General features: G+C 36.9%; 1 protein-coding gene and 1 long non-coding RNA gene across 2 annotated transcripts in view; one reads left to right on the top strand and one right to left on the bottom strand.

Moving 5' to 3' along the window:
* The window catches only part of RB1 (retinoblastoma 1), a 182,234-nt gene that overhangs the window by 130,689 nt on the left and 29,521 nt on the right, over nucleotides 1-22,024 (top strand). The gene's annotated exons all lie outside the window — the stretch shown is intronic.
* Nucleotides 1,733-20,415, bottom strand: LOC105510060. The gene is made up of 4 exons (XR_001001519.1): nucleotides 20,308-20,415; nucleotides 14,983-15,182; nucleotides 2,991-3,116; nucleotides 1,733-1,794 (listed from the first exon to the last, which is right to left on the bottom strand). It is a non-coding gene; the product is annotated as an uncharacterized LOC105510060 (long non-coding RNA).

Raw genomic sequence — 22,024 nt, 5'->3', positions numbered from 1 at the left:
CTGACTTTCTTTATAGAATTAGAAAAAAACTACTTTAAATTTCATATGGAACAAAAAAAGCCCATATAGCCAACACAATCCTAAGCAAAAAGAACAAAGCTGGAGGCAGCACACTACCTGCCTTCAAACTATACTACAAGCCTACAGTAACCAAAACACCATGGTATTGGTACCAAAACAGATACATTGACCAATGGAACAGCAGAGAGGCCTCAGAAATAATGCCACACATCTACAACCATCTGATCTTTGACAAACCTGACAAAAACAAGCACTGGGCAAAGCATTCCCTCTTTAATAAATGGTATTGGGAAAACTGGCTAGCCATATGCAGAAAACGGAAGCTGGACCCCTTTCTTACACCTTATACAAAAATTAACTAAAGATGGATTAAAGACTTAACTGTAAGACCTAAAGCCATAAAAACCCTAGAAGAAAACCTAGGCAATATCATTCAGGACATAGGCATGAGCAAAGACTTCATGACTAAAACACCAAAAGCAATGGCAACAAAAGCAAAAATTGACAAATGGGATCTTATTAAACTAAAGAGCTTCTGCACAGCAAAAGAAACTATCTTCAGAGTGAACAGGTACAGAATGGGAGAAAATTTTTGCAATCTATCCATCTGACAAAGGGCTAATGTCCAGAATCTACAAGGAACTTAAACAAATTTACAGGAAAAAAAGCAAACAACTCCATCAAAAAGTGGGGGAAGGATATGAACAGACACTTCTTAAAAGAAGACATTTATGTGGCCAATAAGCATATGAACAAAAGCTCATCATCAGTGGTCATTAATGAAATGCACATCAAAACCACAATGAGATACCATCTCCTGGCAGTTAGAATGGCAATCATTAAAAAATCAGGAAACAACAGATGCTGGAGAGGATGTGGAGAAATAGGAATACTTGTACACTGTTGGTGGGAGTGTAAATTAGTTCAACCATTGTGGAAGACAGTGTGGTGATTCCTCAAGGATCTAGAACCGAAATAACATTTGACTCAGCAATCCCATTACTGGGTATATACCCAAAGTATAAATCATTCTACAATAAAGACATATGCACATGTATGTTTATTGCAGCAGTATTTACAATAGCAAAGACTTGGAACCCACCCAAATGCCCATCAGTGATAGACTGGATAAAGCAAATGTGGCACATATACACTATGGAATACTATGCAGTCATAAAAAAGGATGGGTTCATGTCCAGGGACATGGATGAAGCTGGAAACCGTCATTCTCAGCAAACTAACACAGGAACAGAAAACCAAACACTGCATGTTCTCACTGATAAGTGGGAATTGAACAATGAGAACACATGGACACAGGGAGGGGAACATCACACACCAGGGTCTGTCGGCGTGGGGGGTTAGAGGAGGGATAGTATTAGGAGAAATACTTAATGTAGATGATGGATTGATGGATGCAGCAAACCACCATGGCATGTATATACCTATGTAACAAACCTGCACGTTCTGTGCATGTATCCCAATACTTAAAGTATAATAACTTTAAAAAATGGGGAAGACAAGCCTTTTTTTTAGGACTGTTGCCATAATGACCATGTAGACTGATTTGAAATATAGTGTATCAGCTTTGGCAACATAGGGAGATCCTGTCTCTATAAAAAATTTAAAAATTACCTGGGTGTGGTGATGTGAACCTGTGGTCCCAGCTGGTTGGGAGGCTGAAGTGGGAGGATTGTTTGAGCCTACGAGGTTAAGACTGCAGTGAGCCTTGATCATACCACTGTACTTCAGCCTGGTGACAGATCAAGACCTTGTCTTAAAAAAAGGAAAGAATATAGCCTACATATACAACCAATTCAAAATATAGTGAATCTTGGCCGGGAGCTATGGTTCACACCTATAATCCCAACACTTTGGGAGGCTGAGATGAGAGGATCACTTGAGACCAGGATTTCAAGACCAGCCTAGGCAACATAGTGACACCCTGTTTCAAAAAATTAACCAAGTGTGGTGGTGTGCACCTGTAGTCCTGGTTACTAGGGAGGCTGAGGTGGGTGGATCACTTGAGCCCGGGAGATTGAGGCTGCATTGAGCTATGATTGTACCATTTTACTCCAGCCTGAGTTATAGAGAGGCCTGTTCTCAAATAAATAAGTAAATAAATAAAAAGAATGAAATAGAGTGAATTTCATTGTGTAATGCATCAGTTTTTAAAATTTAATGACATCTAATTCTGATTCTTTGAATACTTTCAATGCTTAAGCTGCTAGGTTGGGTTTTTGGTTCTGTTTTCGTTTTTGTTTTTTTGACATGGAGTCTCGCTCTGTCATCCAGGCTGGAGTGCAGTGGTGCGATCTCGGCTCACTGCGACCTCCGCAGGTTGAGTTTTTTCACTCTCAGGTATAATAGATCAAGGAGTCACCTTACATTCTTTATGTTTAAGGATTTCTGATTTTTGAAACCAGGTTGCCCAAGAAACATGTGTAAGATTAAATATTTTGTAAAAGGCTTCCCTTTATGTTTCAGTAGCATTCTTCTTTAAAAGATCTATTTTTTTCCACAGTAAGACACCATGTTCTTTTACTATAAAATTGATCAAACAGGAATTGATTAAAACTTTAAAGAATTCTCTCATTAAAAGTTTTGAAGGCCATAATTGAAATTGTACATAACATTGAGAACAGGGGATATGCCAAAAAAAAAAAAAAAAAATTAGATAAGAGAGTATGTGAGACTTAAAACAGAAATAAATTCATTTAAGTTCAAAAGAAAGTGTGAGCCAGGCATAGTGGTACACACCTGTACTTGAAGCTACTCTAGAGGCTGAGACAAGAGGATCACTTAAGGCCACAGGGGTTTGAGGCTTCATTGCTCTATGATGACACCTATGAATAGCCACAGCACTCCAGCCGAGGCAACATAACGAGACACTGTCTCTTAAAAGAAGAAAGAAAAAAAAATATATGGAACACTGATATTTTAAAATTTAAAAAGAATTATTCTAAACTTACTTTAGTCATTTTGCATGCAGCACGTGTTTGCCATGGTGAAATGTGACTTCCATCTCTAATTTATACTAATGAAAAAAGCAGTTTTCTCATTTGGGATTCTTTTGATGCTCATTATGATAAAATTTTCTATTTAGGTGTAGAAACAAATAAATCTTTTTCTTTTTCTTTTCTTTTCTTTTTTTTTTTTTGAGACAGAGTCTCACTCTGTTGCCCAGGCTAGAGTGCGATGGCCGGATCTCAGCTCACTGCAAGCTCCGCCTCCCAGGTTTACGCCATTCTCCTGCCTCAGCCTCCCGAGTAGCTGGGACTACAGGCACCTGCCACATCGCCCAGCTAGTTTTTTTGTATTTTTTTAGTAGAGACGGGGTTTCACCGTGTTAGCCAGGATGGTCTCGATCTCCTGACCTTGTGATCCACCCGTCTTGGCCTCCCAAAGTGCTGGGATTACAGGCTTGAGCCACTGTGCCTGGCCACAAATAAACCTTTTTTAATTTGAGAAATGAACATTTGTAATTTATGTTGACAGAATATATTTATTTTCTATAAAAAGATCTTTTAGCCTAAGGAGGAAAAATTTTAAATTCTAGACTAGTATTACCTTAAGTCTATTGGTATCATTTGGAAGTGATTTACCTTCCTTTCATTATTGTAAACACTTAATACTTTATGATACTTTTTACCAGAATGTGAGTCATTTACCCGAGTTCAAAGAGTTGAACCAACTTTTATAGAGTTGGATGAAAGTAGAAGAGGAAAGATTTAAAAGGTGATGAATGATGATTATAGCAAAGTAAAAGTTGATGGGAACGATGGTTGAAGCAGGTTCAGACAAGTAGGGAAAGGAAATCAAGAGGAGTGAAAATGTTACTGTGATAAGATTTAAAACTTGAATAAGCATATTTATCTGTGCATACACTTGAGTTGTCGCATATTTATCTGTGCATACACTTGAGTTGTCCCTTCATCCTTATCTTTTTTCAAACTCTCTTGCTGCTTCCTCATCTCCAGCTCTTAGAATCGTATCACATCTTTTCTATGGAGTCTTCTTAGTCTCATCAGTTCCTTTTCTGTACTTCCACAGTACTTAGTTTGCCTTTTAAGACATATTCGTGCAATTCAATTAAGAATGAAAAGGCCATGTGTGGTGGCTCATGCATGTAATCCTAGCACTTTGGGAGGCCAAAGCGAGCAGACCTCTTGAGGTCAGGAGTTCAAAACCAGCCTGGCCAACACAGTGAAACTCTATCTCTACTAAAAATACAAAAAAGTCATCCAGATGTGGCTGACACCTGTAATCCCAGCTACTCAGAAGGCTAAGGCAGGAGAATGGCTTGAACCCAGGAGGCAGAGGTTGCAGTGACAGAGATCATGCCACTGCACTCCAGCCTGGGTGACAGAGCAAGACTCTGTCTCAAAAAAAAGAAAAAAATAATAATACAAAACAAAGAAATAATTGCAATACAATATATAACAATAGCTATTACTAACACATAGAGATGAGAGTCTACAAATTTAGTAAAGAGCTTCTTGAGGAGATGATGTGTAATGAAGGCTAGCCTTTACAGTTGAATACAAAATTTTACATTTCAGGTCTTGAAGGCTTGGGCATTCCTGGTAATAATGTCCCATTAGTATAGTCATGCTGCCTTTCTCATCCCAAAACACAGAAAACTATTTGACTATTTTCTCCATTCTCTCAAGGATGCTACGTAACCTAGTCCTACTCTGAATTCCTAGAAGATGTTAATTCCTCACATACAATATATGCCTTGTTGCATAAAGGCTGAATTTGGTCATCAAACCTTAGTTGGGAAAGGCTGGGTGGGTTGTAGCTTTCAAATATTTTTCACCTACTCTAGAAGCTGCAAAGTGTAATGAAAGGACCAGTTTCACTAGGTGTTAAGTGACCTGGATTCTAATCCCAGTTACTAAAAATTGATGTGCATCTCCTGAGCCCCACCTACTCAGGAGGCAGAGGTGGAAGGATCTCTTGAGCCCAGGAATTCCAGTCTAGCCTGGGCAATATAGAGAGACCTCAACTCTTAAAGGAAAAAATATTAACATAACCTTGAGCAAATAATTTAGCTTCTCTGTTGTGTATTTGTAAAAGAAGAGTATTAAATTAGACCTATAGAATTCTTTTCAGCCCTCAACTTTCTATCTAATTTAGTCTCCACACGAATTTTGAATGATAGAAAGAGCATATATCATTGTCTCAATTTTACAGATCAAGAAACTAAAATTCAGAGAAGTTGTGACTTGCTTAGGATTACAAAGTGATTATTGGTGGAGAACAATGAAGTCAAAACTAAAAGCTGGGTCCTCACAAGAAGTACCCAACCCAGTTCCTTATACATGTTTGTCTAATGAAAGAATACAACTCAATGAGTGCATGCATAAAGGGATAGTAGAAATCACTGTGACCTAGAGATCCAGAATCCTTGATTTCTAAATTTTGACCTTACCTTGGGCAAACTCTGCCCTGGACTTTAAGATGGATATAACATGCCCTTTTGACCTTATGAAGAGTTTTCAGAATAAAATGAAATGAAAACAAATTTTGAATGTAAAACTCCAAAAAGATACTATTATAGATGAAATCACCTATAATATATTAACTTTATAGAAATAAAGGTTATGCTGTGGGAAAACATGGAACAATAACAATAAGATTTATTTTGTTTTCTTCACCAAATAGAATGCCTGTGCTCTGTCAGATAAAGAAGTGATCATGTGATGCATTTGGTATGCCTTTTTTAGCACTTTTGCTAATGTACAGCCAATTTAAATCAAATAGACATAAGCTTTGCTTATAAAAACCACATATCTTTCTAAGTTAGTTTGCTTAGTGGTTAACACGTTGCATATTGCATTAGTCTTGATATCCTCTAATGTTGGAGCTAGCACTAGATCCTAGAAATTCATAATAAAAGTCCACCTTACCCCTGTTACAACTAGCCATTCATCTTCTTTGGTATATAGTTTAGCTCTCCTTCCGGTCACTCAAGTACAACTTAGGAAACTAAAACTATAGCTGATTATTGCTGGAGTGGGAACTCGAATCCTAGTTTCTTCACTTCTAGTCACATTTTCTCATTGTAACAGGTAGCTTTCACCCCTTTTTTTCTTACTGATGTTGTGCTAGTTCATTCTCGCATTGCTGTAAAGAAATACCTGAGACTGAGTAATTTATAAAGAAAAGAGTAGGGTTTAGTTGGCTCATGGTTCTTCAGGCTGTACAGGAAGCATGGCACCAGCATCTCTTCGGCTTCTGGTGAGTCCTTAGGGAGCTTATATTCATGGCAGAAGTCGGAGGGGGAACAGGCATGTCACATGGTAGCAGTAGGAGCAAGAGGAAGGAGGAGGTCCCATACCCTTTTTAAACAAGCAGATCTCTTGTGAACTAACTGAGCGAGAGCTCAGTTATCACCAAGGGGATGGTGCTAAACTTCATGAGGGATCCACCCCCATGATGTAGTCACCTTCTACCAAACCTCACCTCCAGCATTGGAGATCAATTTCAGCATGAGATTTGGGAGGGACAAACATTCAAACCATATCAGACATAAAATAGGAAACTTGGTCCATAGCTTAGGTAAATATCAAACAAAGAACTTTGTTTTTAAATGTGTAACGCTATATAGACTTTTAAAAACACTAAATTCTAACATTATGATAGAAATTTAAGATTAAGAGATTTTAGACATTTTCATCCTTCTGTACATTAAAATCGTATGATGGCCATGCTTCATGTTTAGCTTCATCTTTATTTATTTAAAAAGTTTGCATTTGTACATAGTAATGTGCCAAGTTTTATACAAAAGCAGGAAATGTCTCTGCTGCTTTCAGATAATTAGAACAGGGTTTTCTGTGAATAGCAAATTTAACACCTTCCAGCATAGATTATTATCAGAAATCCAAGTACTCTTCAGTTTAAGTAAATACTTATTGACTTGTATCTTTTACCTATTACTGAGGAGTAGAAGTTGAAAAGGATTGGTCTCTCAGGATGCTCCTGGAAGCTGAATGCTTGTGGCTAGAAAGGTATTCTCTGATATACCTGAATTCTTTTGCTCCCAGTAGTGAAATTGTATGTATTAAAAGTTTAAGCATTGTTTACTCCCAGATTTATATTTGCTGGTTTTTCATATTATTGTAATGTTACGAAATGTAAGTGCAAAAAAGGGTTGTTTTAGTCAAACCAAGTTCGGTGCTTTGAAATGACTCAGAGGAATGTTGCAGAAAATATTGTACAGTTAGATGTAGAAAAGATACAAGGGGGCAACATAAGAAACTAGAAAGGATTACTAGGTGCAGTGACACATGCCTGTAGTCCCAGCTACTCGGTAGGCATGGTGGGAGGTGAGGTGGGAGGATCGCTGGCACCCAGGAGTTCTGGGCTTGTGCAGTTCTGCATCAATATGGTGACCTCCCGGGAGCAGGGGACGGCCAGGTTGCCTAAGGAGGGGCGAACCTGCCCAGGTCAAAAAGTAGAAGGATTGTGTCTCTAGATAGATTTGACTAAATAATTTTGTTGCAAGAACAACATAAAGTGGAAAGAAAATATCAGTCCATCATATGAATCATATGAGTTATAACATTTACAGAATAGTTAAATGACAAATTTCTTTACAGAAACAAGTCTGTTAGAACAAACTAACAAAAAATAACAACCCATTCAAAAAAGTGGGAAATGTGTCTAAACAAGCATATCATTTTGTCCTTAACTTAAAAGTGGTTCTCAGTCAGTTTTAGGTACCCAAATTTAATATTTGTATTTTTTTTTAAGTTTTGGCCTTCAAAATAAAAATGACTATACATTTGATTAGATTTCTTTCTTTTTTTTCTTTTTGTTATAGATGACTGATTTTTAAGGACTAGTGCTATGAACATTAATGCAAGTATGCTTAAAACCAAAAACATATTTTGACTTTAGGTATTTATGTAGATAAATGTTTTGCTCTTAACCCAATTGGAATTCAACGAAAGAGACTAGCTCTGAATTCAACGAAAGAGACGAGCTCTTTAACAGATACTGATGCTCAAAGGTAAAGAAGAATTATTGGTATGATTCTAAGCCACTAGCCATCTATTCTCAGAACAAAATTTCTGTGATCACTTTTTTTTATTTCTAGTGTGCTTGCTTTAATCAACTGTTTTCACATGTGTGGAAACTTGGAGGGTTTCCTGTCTATACTAGAAGATACAAGCACTACTCCAGAAAGGTTAGAAACAAAAGACCAAAGGACAGCTTCTACAAAAGGCTCCCTGTTAAAGCCCAGCCTTTTGTTGTTGTTTTAGTTAAACAGAAGTGGTCTATTTCAGCCCAACCAAAAAAGATTGCTGGATTTTTGCTCTGGCCATATAAATAGGAAATTAAGACAGGCATATTAAAACTTTTTTCCTGCTTATGTTGTCTTCATCTCTGGGTTCACTGATATTTTTTTTTTTATCCAGTAGGGAAATATTTATGGAGTGTAACTGTGTACCAGGTGCTTTTCTAGGTGCTGGGAATATAGCAGTGAATAAAACAAAATCCCTGATCTTATATTTTATTTGGAGAAGACAATCACTAAATAAACAATTATACAACTGGTCATATGGTGATAAGTTCTCTGAAGAAAAATAATTCAGGAGGAAAAAGGGGGTGGGCTCTTACCGTTCTATATAGGGAGGTCAAAGAAGGCCTTGCTAATAAGGAATGAATCATGTGACTGTCTCAAGGAATTAACCTTTAACTGATCAACATCTTTAAAAGGCCTTCCCCAATCTGTATTTCCAGCTCACCTCCCAGAAATTCACTCACCATGTTCATGTCCCCAAGATCTTTGGGGCAATTAGAAATTTCTAAACAGTATTTTGACTTGGTAAGATTCTACATGTCTACTTCTGATTCTTATTTTTCATGGCACCTCATAAAATAGGAATGTATGTTTTGTTTTGTTTTGGGCTACTTGCCAGTGTTCTGAAACTAAATAAAGAGAGTAGCTGTCTCTCATTAAAGAGCCTCAGGTCAACAGTTCCATTTCAGTCACATTCCACCCTGACTTCTCTCTTCTCCCCATTCAGTGATTAGGTTAATGTCTTTTACTCTTTGATGCTTTGGTTAACATCCTGTTTATTTAAAGGTTACAAGAATATATGTTCTTTAAATGTTGAGAATTAAAAGAAATAATTTCTTCAATCATAATAACTTTGTATTTTATACTATAAATTGAAACATTGAAGTTTTAAAATTCTTCTTCAATGAGCCAGGCTTAGTGGCTCATGCCTGTAATCCTTGCACTTTGGGAGGCTGAGGCAGGAGGATCACTTGAGGCCAGTAGTTTGAGAACGGCCTGGGTAGCATAGTGAGAATCTCTCTCCATCTTAAAAATAAATAAATAAGTAAATAAATATAAATAAAATTCTTCTTAAGTGAATCTGTTTTTTGATTCAGTCTTGATAATATAAAGGGAGAAAAAATTTTTTAACAGATGGGTTATTTCGATATTGCTCTGTCAGCAATATCTGGAAATAGCATTAGTCATTTTGCTTTGGGTGCTTTTATCCAACAAGCCTAGGACTCCTAAGATTCCCTTCCCCATTAGGAAGCTCCTGGCAAGCAAGTGAAACCAGCAGAAGGGACCCAGCCACAAAAAACACCGTGGTCCAGGAAGTCTCTTTGACCCTACAGCCGAGACTCTTTCTCAACCCAGAAACATCAGGGCTGTAGAGGGACACTCTTCAGGGGTTTCCACTATATTCCACCAGGCAGCCTGACCTGGTGAAAATGTGTAGGTCCATGTATCCACCACCACAAGCAATTGCACCCACATCCCTCCAGCCTCTCTATCGCTGTCCCTAATACCTGGCCACTACTAATCTGCCCTTCATTTCTCCAATTTTGTTATTTCAAAAATGTTATATAAATGGAATCAAACAGGATTAGTTTTTTTCTCACTCAGTATAATTTTCTGGAGATCGGTCACGATATTGTGTGTATCAATAGTTCATACCTTTTTATTGCTGACTAGTATTTTGTAGTATGAATGTACTACAGTTTCTTTGGTCAGACACATGTTGAAGAATATCAAGGCAGGTTCCAGTTTTTGGCTGTCACAAATAAAGCTGCTATGAACATTTGCATTTTGTATGAACGTGGGTTTTCATTTCTCTGGGATAAATGCCTAATGAGTAAAATTGCAGAGTTGTGTGGTTATTGTGCATTTTCTTTGATCAAAGACTGCAAAAGTATTTTCCAGAATGGTTGAATCATTTTAAATTTCCGCCAGCAATATATGAGCGAGTGATCTACTTTCTCTGCATTCTTTCCATCATTTGGTGGTGTCTTTGTTTTTTATTTTAGTCATTCTGTAGTGTAAGGATATCTCAGTGAGGTTATAATTTGCATTTCCCATCAGGATGATAGCTAATGATATTGATTAACCATTCCCTGTTTATTTGTGACCTGTATTTCCTCTCTGGTGAAATTTCTCTTCATGTCTTTGCTCATTTTCTGATTGGATTGTTCGTTTTTTATCATTGAGTTTTGAGGGTTCTTTATATGTTCTCAGTACTAGTCTTTTTTGGTAGATATGTGGTTAGCAAATATTTTCTCTTGGCCTGTAGCTTCTTTCTTCATCTTCTTCACATCATCTTTCTCATCCAAATGTTTTTAATTTTGATAAAGTCCAGTTTATCACTATTTCCTTTTATGGATTATGCTTTTGGTGTCAAATCTAAGAACTCCAGATCCTGAAGATTTTCCCTTATACTTAAAAAATTATAGTTTCACATTTTAAGTCCATGATCCATTTTAAGTTTATTTTTGTACAAGGTTTGAGATTTGGGTTGAGGTTTTTTTCAGGGGGTGCTGAGGTAGGGCACCATGGATGTTCACTTGTTTCAGCACTATTTGTTTTAAAGGCTATCCTTTTTCTATTGATTTGCTTTTGTATCTTTGTCAAAAAGGGAACAACAAAAAAAGATGAGACAAATAGATGTAGAATTTAAACTAATCATATTAATAATTGCATTACATATCAGTGCTCTAAGCAGCCCAATTAAAAGGCAGAGATTATCAGAGTGGATGAAAAACAAAACCCAACTCTATGGTATCCAAAAGAAATCTATTGTAAATATAAAAACACAAGTATGTTAAAAGGATGAATGAAAAGATTAGGTCCTGCATGGAACTGAGGTTAACTGGGGATAATTTTAAGATTTGTGCTATGGGTGATTCGGTATTTGATAACACAATTAACCGAAGTAGGCATTGAAAGACCATCTCATAGCTGGCTGGTGATGAAGTAATGTTTGAACCTATTATATTTGAGATGTTTGCCACATATTCATGTGGATATCTTTGGTTTCCAGTTGGAAATATGGATCTAGAACTTAAAAGCATAGTTTTAGTCAGAAATGTAGACTTAGGAATAATATAGATATAGTTAAAATCATGAGGCCAGGTGCTGTGGCTCATGCTTGTAATCTCAGCACTTTGGGAGGCCAAGGCAGATGGATCACCTGAGGTCAGAAGTTCGAGACCAGCCTGGCCAACATGGCGAAAACCCATCTCTACTAAAAATACAAAAATTAGCTGAGTGTGGTGGCACATGCCTGTAATTCCAGCTACTTGGGAGGCTGAGGCAGGAGAATTGCTTGAACCCGGGAGATGAAGGTTGCAGTGAGCTGAGATTGCACCACTGCACTCCAGCCTGGGCAACAAGAGCAAGACTCTCTCTTAAAAAAAGAAAATGTCAGCCAGCATATGTATTGGCAAGCGGATCTGCAGAAATACTAGTATTAAAGGACCAGCAAGGTAAAATGGAAAAGATCCTCAGAAAGGCCAAGGTCTGCCAAAATTTTTCTATTTTCTATTCTAGTTTCCTCTTGTGAGGCAAAACAGTCTTAGAATTCAGCTTAGGGTAGTACAAAAACATTTCCTGTAATGTAGTTCTAATAATATTCCTTAAAATACCCAGAAAACAATAGCAATTCCACCTTCTACTTCCTCTATTGTTAATTTTTCTACTAGCACTACAGACTTGCACTTACTTCGATAATCAGAATCTCTTTTAGGAGCACCTTGACTTAATAGCCTTGGGGTTCTTTACTCTCTAGACAAGTTCAAGCTTGCCTTAGAAATGTATGTTAATTATGAAAAGTCATATAGAACAGACTTATAGCTTATACTTTTTCTATCAATATTATTTACCCAGTGGAATTTATACTAACCTTGCTGACAGAAAGAGCCTGGCTTCCTTCACAAGACTAGGTAGCAAAACAGAGTAAAGTGTTGTATAGAGACGAATTAGACTGACAGTTACTTTGAGTAGATAAGTAATAACATGAGACGAGTACCAGAGAAAACTACTGCCCAAGTCCTGGATAGAAACAATGCTATAGAAATAAATATACATATTTTACTTTCAAAAGTTAAGTATTCCATGAAATCTTTTCTTTATAGTTAAAAAAGATCAATGACTATATTAATTATCTGTTAGAACAACTAATATTTATTATCTCACACAATTTCTGAAAGTCAGGAAACTGGGGGTGGCTTAACTGTATGGTTTTGACTCATGTTTCCTCATGAGAGATTCTTAAACTGTCAACCAAGCCTGCAGTTAGTTTAAGGCTTCACTGGGATTGGAGAGTCTACCTCCAAGTTCACTCATGTGGTTGTTGGTAGGCCTTAGTTCTTTGCTGGCTGATGGCCAGGGACTTCATTTTTTTTGCCACGTGAGCCTCTCTGTAGCCCTACTCCATAGCAGCTCCCTGCCTCAACCCCAGTGGAAGAGATCCTAGAGAGGGAGAGAACCTAATATGGAAACTGCAGGTTTTTATAAATTCATTGCAGAAGTGACATGCTATCATTTCTGCCATATGTCATTGGCCCACAGACTAACCCTGGTACAGTTTAGAAATGGTCTACACAAGGGTATAAATACCCAGTGTCAGAGATTATTGGGGTGATGTTGGAGGCTGGCTGCCATAGTTGTGACTTAGTGTCAATTAGAAAACAAATCCTATTATCTGTTTTCTTGTTTGTGCTTCGCTATAGTTAATTTAACTCACGACATGGCTGCATCATATGTCAGTATTCTAGAAATATTAACCAAGTGTCCATTATATGCTTGGCACTGGAATTTAAAGAACTCTCTGAAAGTCCCATCTGAACCCTGGTAGTCACCTGCCTAAAATCCTTCAGTGAGTTTATATTTTGCTATTTCCCTGCTATGAAATCTGTATTTTAGCATTATGAAAAGAAAAATTTCTGTCTCAAAGGCTTGTGTGCCAGGTGCCCTTCTAAGCACTTTACATTTATTATCTCATTTAATTGTCAAAACAGCCCTATAGTAAGTATTGTTTTTCTTATCTTTTTTTTTTTTTTTTTGACGGAGTCTCGCTCTGTTGCCCGGGCTAGAGTGCAGTGGCCGGATCTCAGCTCACTGCAAGTTCCGCCTCCCGGGTTTTTTACGCCATTCTCCTGTCTCAGCCTCCGGAGTAGCTGGGACTACAGGCGCCCGCCACGTCGCCCGGCTAGTTTTTTGTATTTTTTTAGTAGAGACGGGGTTTCACCATGTTAGCCAGGATGGTCTCGATCTCCTGACCTCGTGATCCACCCGCCTCGGCCTCCCAAAGTGCTGGGATTACAGGCTTGAGCCACCGCGCCCGGCCTGTTTTTCTTATCTTATAGATTAGCTACATGAAGTTTCCCTAGGGCCATACTATTTTTTTCTTCTCTCGCTTCTGAGTGCTCTATTCCTCTGTTTTTTACTTAAAATAATTTGTTCTTTCTTTAGGATTCAACTCAAGCATAACCTCTTCCAAGAAGTTTTCTCTAATGCTCCTAATCTGAGTTAGTTGTCTCTTCTGATTTTCATGGCATCCTGTGCATTCTTTTATTGTGGTACTTAACACTTTGCATTGCTTTTTTATTTACTTATCTGTGTTTTTTTTTTTTATTAGACTGTAAACTATAGCATAAAACTTCAAAACAAGGGCTCTGAAATCAAATAGTTTGGAACTGTGTCCTGGATCCACCACTTAACAATTTACTCCTAGTCTAGACAATTTATTCCTAGTCTACCTTTCTTCACTTACAAAACGGCATTTAAAAAAATAGTAACTTCTTTCTAGAGTTTATTGTGAGAATGAAATAATATAAGTAATGTGGTTGGTGCTATGCCTGGCATTCAATAAATGTTGTCTCTTAAACTCTTTGAGGGTAGAATTATTGATTGCTTATCATGTGCCATATATTGTACGAAACTTTTTGTGTAGGTTATTTTATTTTCACAACAACTCTATATGGTGGGCACTACCATGAATGTGTTATTTCTCTTAGCATCTCTAGATGAGTGGATCAGTGAATGAATGATAGATGGAATTGTGACCAGTGGAGCTAATTATAGGGGTAAACAGCAACCTAGAAACATGGTTAAAAGTATGACAATCAGCAAAGAAAGAGTGAAAGAGACGGTGAGCAAAGGAACGTGACTCCCGTACTAGTATAGCAGCTAACAGCACAAGTTGTAGAAACAGGTAGACTTGGGTTTGAATCACTGCTCCATCACTTATCAGCCATATAATATGGGGCAAAATTTATAATTTCTATAAAATACAGGTTATCTACTTTATAGACATATTATGAAGATTAAATGAGATAATATATGTAAAATATTTTGCATAGAACCTAGCATATAGTAGATATTCAATAGATATTAACTAGTACTATTATTAAATTAAGATAATCATGAAGACAGAATTTTGATAGTGAGAGAAATAAAATAGAACCATGAAGTATAAGGTAATGACTTTGATTCATTAATTGTAGTTATCAAAATCAGGCATGATAGAAAGATTCCTGCTGTCAGTCTTCCTTATAGTGCAGTATCCTCACCAGTCCACACAATATTTTTGCCCACTGAGTCTGGGATAAAGTTAAAAATTAATCCTCATGAACTAAAGCTAATGAAATGTTTAGAATATTCTGCCTTCTTACCCTATCATCACTTTAGCCCAAATGCTAGGAAAAAGAGAAACAAAAGTCTTCTGTCAGCTATTGAATGTGTTATGATTTAGAGAATTTCTGAGATTCACAGTAGAGTCTGTACTTTTTACATTTGATAGACCTCAAATTTGCCTGAGTTATTAGAATTCCAGAAAAAAGGCTTTGGGGAAGGATTGAAGGCATTTTTGAACCTAAGAAGACAAGAAATTGAATTGTTACAACAATATTGCTATTTAAGAAAGAATATTAAGTCACTTTTCAGAAATTTATATCAGAATTAGAAAAATGCAGAAATATAGTTTATACTTCTTAAGGAGGTGGTGGAGATTAGGTATATACATGCATACATATATACATAGGTCTAAATATATTTTTATGTATTTGAGAGAAGTGTCAGGAATAGGGTAGGAAAGAGAATAGTAGGATTACATTAGAATCTGCTTAGGAGCTTTTCTAACATGTAGATATTCTCTCTTTTTGGGTATATGAAAATCCTAGGAGTAAACGGGAAACCTGGCATGTATGTTTAATAAAGCTTCCTTGGGGACTGTGATATATGCTGCCTCCCAAATAAATTACAAGCCATGTCAGAAAGTAGGAGTTTACATTATAAAATATAACTGAAAACTAAAGTCTGATGTTCTAGAAAATATTAACTATTTTTCCTGAGTGGTTGAAATTTGGGAGATAACTTTTGCTATGTTCTGTGAGGCAAAGAGGAGGGAGGCTAGAGTTGATGAAGACATCTTTCTTTTATGTATAATTTTGTCTATGTTGGGCCCTGTTAATTTTCATTTACTTAGGTACAAATAGCTAATGCATACTTTTTAACTTTAATATTTGTTATTTATATGCATAGCCTGAATGGAAACATGATCCAAAGTTTAATTTTTTGGTTGAAATTTAGTATTTGGCTTCATATATTTAAAGATTGGGGTAAGGCGATCTGCCTTGCCTTGCCTTTCTTCCACTGTGTCAAAGAATTTATGAACAAGGGCTAGAGTCAATATTAATTATATGATTTTGTTTTAACCAAGAAGAACTTAGTTAAATTTAAAATTGTAGTTGTACTCATAGATAAAGGGTTTTCTTTGTTAAAGGGGAAAGAAGAGATATCTCTTATACTTGCTTAACTTTTCATTTAAGAAGTTAATGTATTCCTAATAAACAGAAAATGAAAGGAGTTTAAAAAGCAAATTGTACACATAGTTATCAGAGAAAACAATTTTAAAATTATGATTTTAAACTCTCATCTGTATTGCTAAGAAAAGAATGCCCTATATGGTAATAATTAAAAAGTGGGGAAGAAAAAAAGAATCCTGCAGACATTCTAAGGATGACCTAGACCATTGATAATCTAAGCTTGAAGTTAATCATTAGATTTTCTGAACCTTTATTACACTGGATCTGTTCAGTGTGCTTTAACAAAATGCCATAGACTCGGTGGCTTATAAACAACAGAAATGTGTTTCTCACAGTACTGGAAGCTGGGAAGTCCAAGATCAAGTTTCCAGCAGATCTGATATCTGGTGGAGGCCTGTTTCCTGGTTCCTCGATGGTACCTTCTTACCATGTCCTCAGATGGTGGAAGGGACAATGCAGCTCTCTGGGGTCCCTTTTATAAGGGTACTAATCATCCTTTTCATAAGGGATGTGCTGAAACTAAATTGTCCCTGAAGACCCTTATGTTACCTTTACATGTCAAATTTCTATTGTATTTGGCCAACCTTTTATTTTAAGGCACTAGGGCAAGAATGACCAAGGGGTTTCCAAAGGTATAGAAATAGTAACATGTGCATATCAACAAAAATCACTTGGTAGGAACCCAATACCAACCAATAAGCCTACTCCTACTGTCTCAGATCTACTTCCGTTTCAGAATTAGAAGCTTTAAGGATTATGAAATTCTGGGAACTTGGAGTAGGTCCACCTAGAAGTAGAAGCAGCAAAGCCCAAAAAACCAGTAAAATTTTTTAGTAGTGTTGCTTAATTTTTTAAGTGTTATTTCCTGGAAAATAAAACTATACCATGTTTAATCACTAAGCAATTTTTAACAAAAAACTTTAGCCCTAGGAATAGGTTAAACATGACACAATTTGCTATCATAGAGTAATATATGTGGGCAAAGGGTACCAGTTAGATTCCCATCAGCAAAAACCGGGTGATTTTCATTCTGTGGTATAGAGGTGCTAGTTAAGAGGCAGGAATTATTTAAAAATGACTTTAATTTTGATCATGTAATTATAGGATCTATTTATTCACTTGTTTTTAACTTATTCACAAATCTTAGTCATGAGCATTATTAATAGATAATTTGATGCCTTGTCACTTAGCAGTACAAGCATGTTTATTTTTGACTTTTAAACTCTAATTCACCCTTCTTGTGTTTTTCTATTCAGTCATAACCCTCTCCTTCAAAATTTGGTGAGGCATCTTTGACTTTTGTCATAATCAGACATGCTAGCTTCAAGAGCTTTCCTGTTCCTCTTTTAATGTCTGTTTCACACATTGTATTAGTTCCTTTTATAGTATTAATTCTTCCTACAGTATGAATTTTTTTTTTTTTTTTTTTTTTGAGACGAAGTCTCGCTCTGTCACCCAGGCTGGAGTGCAGTGACGCGGTCTCCGCTCACTGCAAGCTCCGCCTGCAGGGTTCACGCCATTCTCCAGCCTCAGCCTCCCTAGTAGCTGGGACTACAGGCACCCACCACCATGCCTGGCTAATTTTTTGTATTTTTAGTAGAGACAGGGTTTCATCATGTTAGTCTGGATGGATACAGTACGAATTTTTATTCATTTTGCAAATATTCATCATAGATATTTTTGTCTTATTATTTCAGTTAGAATATGATTTTTTTTCCTTTGGATTCAGAAGGTAACTTTCCTATTGCACTTAGGATAAATTCCACAAAAACTCTTTAACAAGGTTTTTTTCCTGGCTATTAGAAAGGAGGAAGACCCTTGTTGAACTGAAGATAGTAATGATGGGAGAGGACTTTGACTTCTGTAACACCTCATTCAGATAACTAGCTATTTTAGTTTAATTACGTGAATTTTGTCATCTCCCTTGGAGCTGCCTCCCAGAGCTGGTATGTCAGACATCCTCAAGTAAACCTTGACCCAATTTTAGAAATCTTGGCTAATTTTGAGTTAGGAAGTCCTTTCTTTAAACAATATTTTTAAATTAATGGAACAATCACAAAATATATTTTACATATTGCACTTTTCAAAATACTTTAAAGTACTTTTAAAAATACTCAACACCACAAAGTAACTTAGTTTAAAATAAAATAAAAATTTTTTAAATCAGACCTAATCAAATTTATATATCTCATATTTTCTTTCAAAATTTTGACTAACATATCAATTAATAAATCCACCTTGAAAGACATTTGAAGGTATAAATGTGTTTGTTCATGTGTATAAAATTGTGTCATTGATATAACATTACTATTCCTTTAAAGACTTTTATGTTCTGAAAAATATCTCCTCTTAGTCTATAATTGAGCAAAAGGATTACTGTTTTGAAAGACTTAAAAAAAATACTTAGCTCTTTTTTAACTAAGGAAAAAGATTCCTTTTTCAGTAAATGGATAAAGCTGAAAAATAATTAATAAAATGTTTTAAATAAAAAGTCATAAATATCTTAATTCTAGGAAGCTTCTCCATTTGCTTTTTTATTTTTAAAAGGTTTAAGAGTTTTAGTTTTAATATTTATAAACTTCAAATGTTATTATTCCACACTCAGAAAATATTTTTAATGTATTCAGTCACAGTTTACTAAAATAGCTAAGTTTTCTGATCCATAAAATGAATAATAACACTTAATTTTAAGACTTCTTTGAAGATTAAATGAGGTAATATATTCAAATAAAACATTTTAAACTGAAAGTACTTTCATTCTTATGTAAGGAAACCATGAAAGTAAGAGACACATCATTCTATTTTGCCAGTGTATCTTAAATTAACTTGCTTTTATTGTCAGTTTAGTGTTCAGCACACCAAGGGTACATTTCATACTAAGGTTGTGCAAGTGAGAGTAAATGCCTCTTTAAATTTTCCATCTTAGGCACCTCCATTGCTTTTAGACCTGGCTATGTTTTATATTGCTTATATACATTTTTTTTTCTTTTAGACAAAAGATAAGCTGAAAAACATTTTTGTTGATGATATACTATCACTGAAATAAAAATAACCCAGAACATATTGGTGTGTAGGAAAAAACTCTCTCAAACTGTGTTTTTCTTCTGCTCTCATACCACCACAACAGTCGTCAACACAAAACATTTCTGTGACCAAATGGGTGGGTTTTTTCCCCCACACACTAAGCAGCAGATACCAGCTGAGCATCCTCCAATTCAGTTCTGATACTGTCTGCTTGGAGATAGTGTCAGATCCCACTGGTTGGGGGCTCAGTGCCCAAGACTGCCCCTCACACTCCCAGATACCAGCCTAGGCTTCCAAAACTTCTGACCTACCAGCTTCAAATTGAGGTTCTCACACCACACTCTTTAGGTTCAATTAATTTGCTGGAGCGGCTCACAAAACTCAAGGATACTGGGCACAGTGGCTCAAGCCTGTAATTCCAGCACTTTGGGAGGTCGAAGCGGGCAGCTCACTTGAGGCCAGGAGTTCAAGAACAGCCTGGCCAACATGGCAAAACCCCATCTCTACTAAAAATACAAAAATTATCTGAGTGTGGTGGCGCATGCCTGTAGTCCCAGCTACTCCAGAGGCTGAGGCATGAGAATCGCCTGAACCCAGGAGGCGGAGGTTGCAGTGAGCTGAGATTGTGCCACTGCATGCCTGCCTGGGCCACAGAGCAAGACTGTCTCTAAAAACAGAAAAAAGCACATGCATGTGTATGTGCACTACAGCACAATTCACAATATCAAAGACATGGAATTAACCTAAATTAACCTTGCCATGTCCTGGCAAGTCATGGTTGGAACTGGAGGCCATTATCCTTAGCAGAATAGAAATAGAAAATCAAATACTGCATGCTCTCCCTTATAAGTGGCAGCCAAATGATGAGAACATGTGGACACATAGAGGGAAACACACTTATTGGAGAGTGGAGAATGGGATGAGGGAGAACATCAGAAAAATATCTAATGGGTACTAGGCTTAATACCTGGGTGATGGGATAATCTGTACAACAAACCCCCATGACACACATTTACGTATGTAACAAACCTAAACATGTATCCCTGAACTTAAAATAAAAATTTAAAAAATCAAAAAAAAAAAACCAAAACACCAACAAAACAAAACAAAAAAAAACCAAAAAGGAAAAACCCAAGAAAACACAGTTACTGGTTTATTACAAAGGATATTACAAAGGATACAGATGAGGAGATGCGTAGGGTGAGGTATGGGAGCAGGGGTGCAGAGCTTTCATGCCCTCTGGGAGCCCCACCCTCCAGGAACCTCCATGTATTCAGCTATCCAGAAGCTCTCCTAACCCAGTTCCTTTGGGTTTTTATGATGTCAGCATTCCTCCCCTACACTATAGGGCAAAAACCCTTTCTGGGGAGGGTCTTAAAGACACACAGTTTACAACGATGGGGAAAAATTAGAGTCCTGCCTTGGAACAGGTTAAAGGAGGGCAAGAGAAGACCTGAGGCCTGCCTCTGAGGCCTAACACACCCAACATTATGACAAAACAACAGTTGTTATGTATTTTCAGTTCTGCATACTATGAAGTTAAAGACTTAAGTAAATTGAGTAAATAGTAGTTTTTGCTTTTTTTTTTTAAATTTCACAGATCAATAGAGTTAACTCCTGAGTTATATGTATACAATCCCAAAGTTGTTTGCTGTCACTGGAGCTGTGCCTACCCCCGCCTGGCATATTCTTGAGACATTGGAGCTAGGAAGTTGGAAATTGATAGAAAATTTTGTCACTTGTAACAGAGTTAAGGCAATATGGATTATGGTGGACCCTATCACCTGGAATACTTTCCTGAAAGCAACACAGGTCATCATTGCCAAATATTTTTAGGACCCCAATTCTGTACTAAGTGCTAGTGATGTGATAGGAAGCCAGACACAATTGAACTAGCTATCTCTGTATTAGTGTCTTATCCTAAAACAGCGTTTCTATTGTAATTGGTTTCCTGTTTCTCTTAGAATATTTAAACGTTTTACCATGGTCTTTCAGATTCTGCATGATCATACAGCTTCGTACTTTTTAACCTCTTCTTTAGCAACCTTTCCACTATCCCACCTGAGTACTTTAGTTCTGGTGGCCTCTTTCATTTTCTGAAAGAACGTCGGTTTCTTAGCATATGATCTTTCATCTTTTGGAAGATCTCTACCCCTTCTCCTTTCAAAGCACAGCCTCCTTCTCACATTTCAAGACTCAGCATCCATGTTACCTTCCCAGATCAGCCTTCCTTGAACCCACCCCATCCACCTGGATCTCCCTGTTTATTCTTCATGAGAGAACCCTGTTCTTTCATAGGATTGTTTTGAATTTGTCATCATATACTTATTTCCTTGTTTGTGTGTCTCTTCTCGCCAGACCCTAAGCACCATGTAAGTAGGAACGAAGTATTATTTCAGAGACCCAAGTCTGAAATAGTTTATCTCTTTATACTTTATGGCTAAGGTATACATGTACACGCATTCTGTTTGACTGATATTTGAGGAAAAAAACATGGGGGAAAGGCATAGATAACATATTTTTTTAGCGGACTTAGGGTATATATAACTAAGAAGCTTCCCTTTTTTTTTTTTTTTCCGGTGGGGGAGAGAGGGAATCCCGCTCTGTCACCCACCCTGGAGTACAGTGGCCTTTGCCTCCTGGGTTCAAGCGATTCTCCTGCCTCAGCCTCCTGAGTAGCTGGGACTACAGGTGCGTGACACCATGCCCGGCTAATTTTTGTATTTTTAGTGGAGATGGGGTTTTGCCATGTTGGCCAAGTTGGTCTCAAACTCCTGATCTCAGGTGATCCACCCGTCTCGGCCTCCCAAGGTGCTGGGATTACAGGCGTGAGCCATCACGCCTGGCCTCATTTTAAATCTTATTC

This window comes from Colobus angolensis, unplaced genomic scaffold (genome assembly GCF_000951035.1).
Source record: "Colobus angolensis palliatus isolate OR3802 unplaced genomic scaffold, Cang.pa_1.0 Scaffold101, whole genome shotgun sequence".
Taxonomy (NCBI): domain Eukaryota; kingdom Metazoa; phylum Chordata; class Mammalia; order Primates; family Cercopithecidae; genus Colobus; species Colobus angolensis.
The sequence above is the reverse complement of the archived record's forward strand: the minus strand, read 5'-3'. Positions and strand labels throughout refer to the sequence as shown.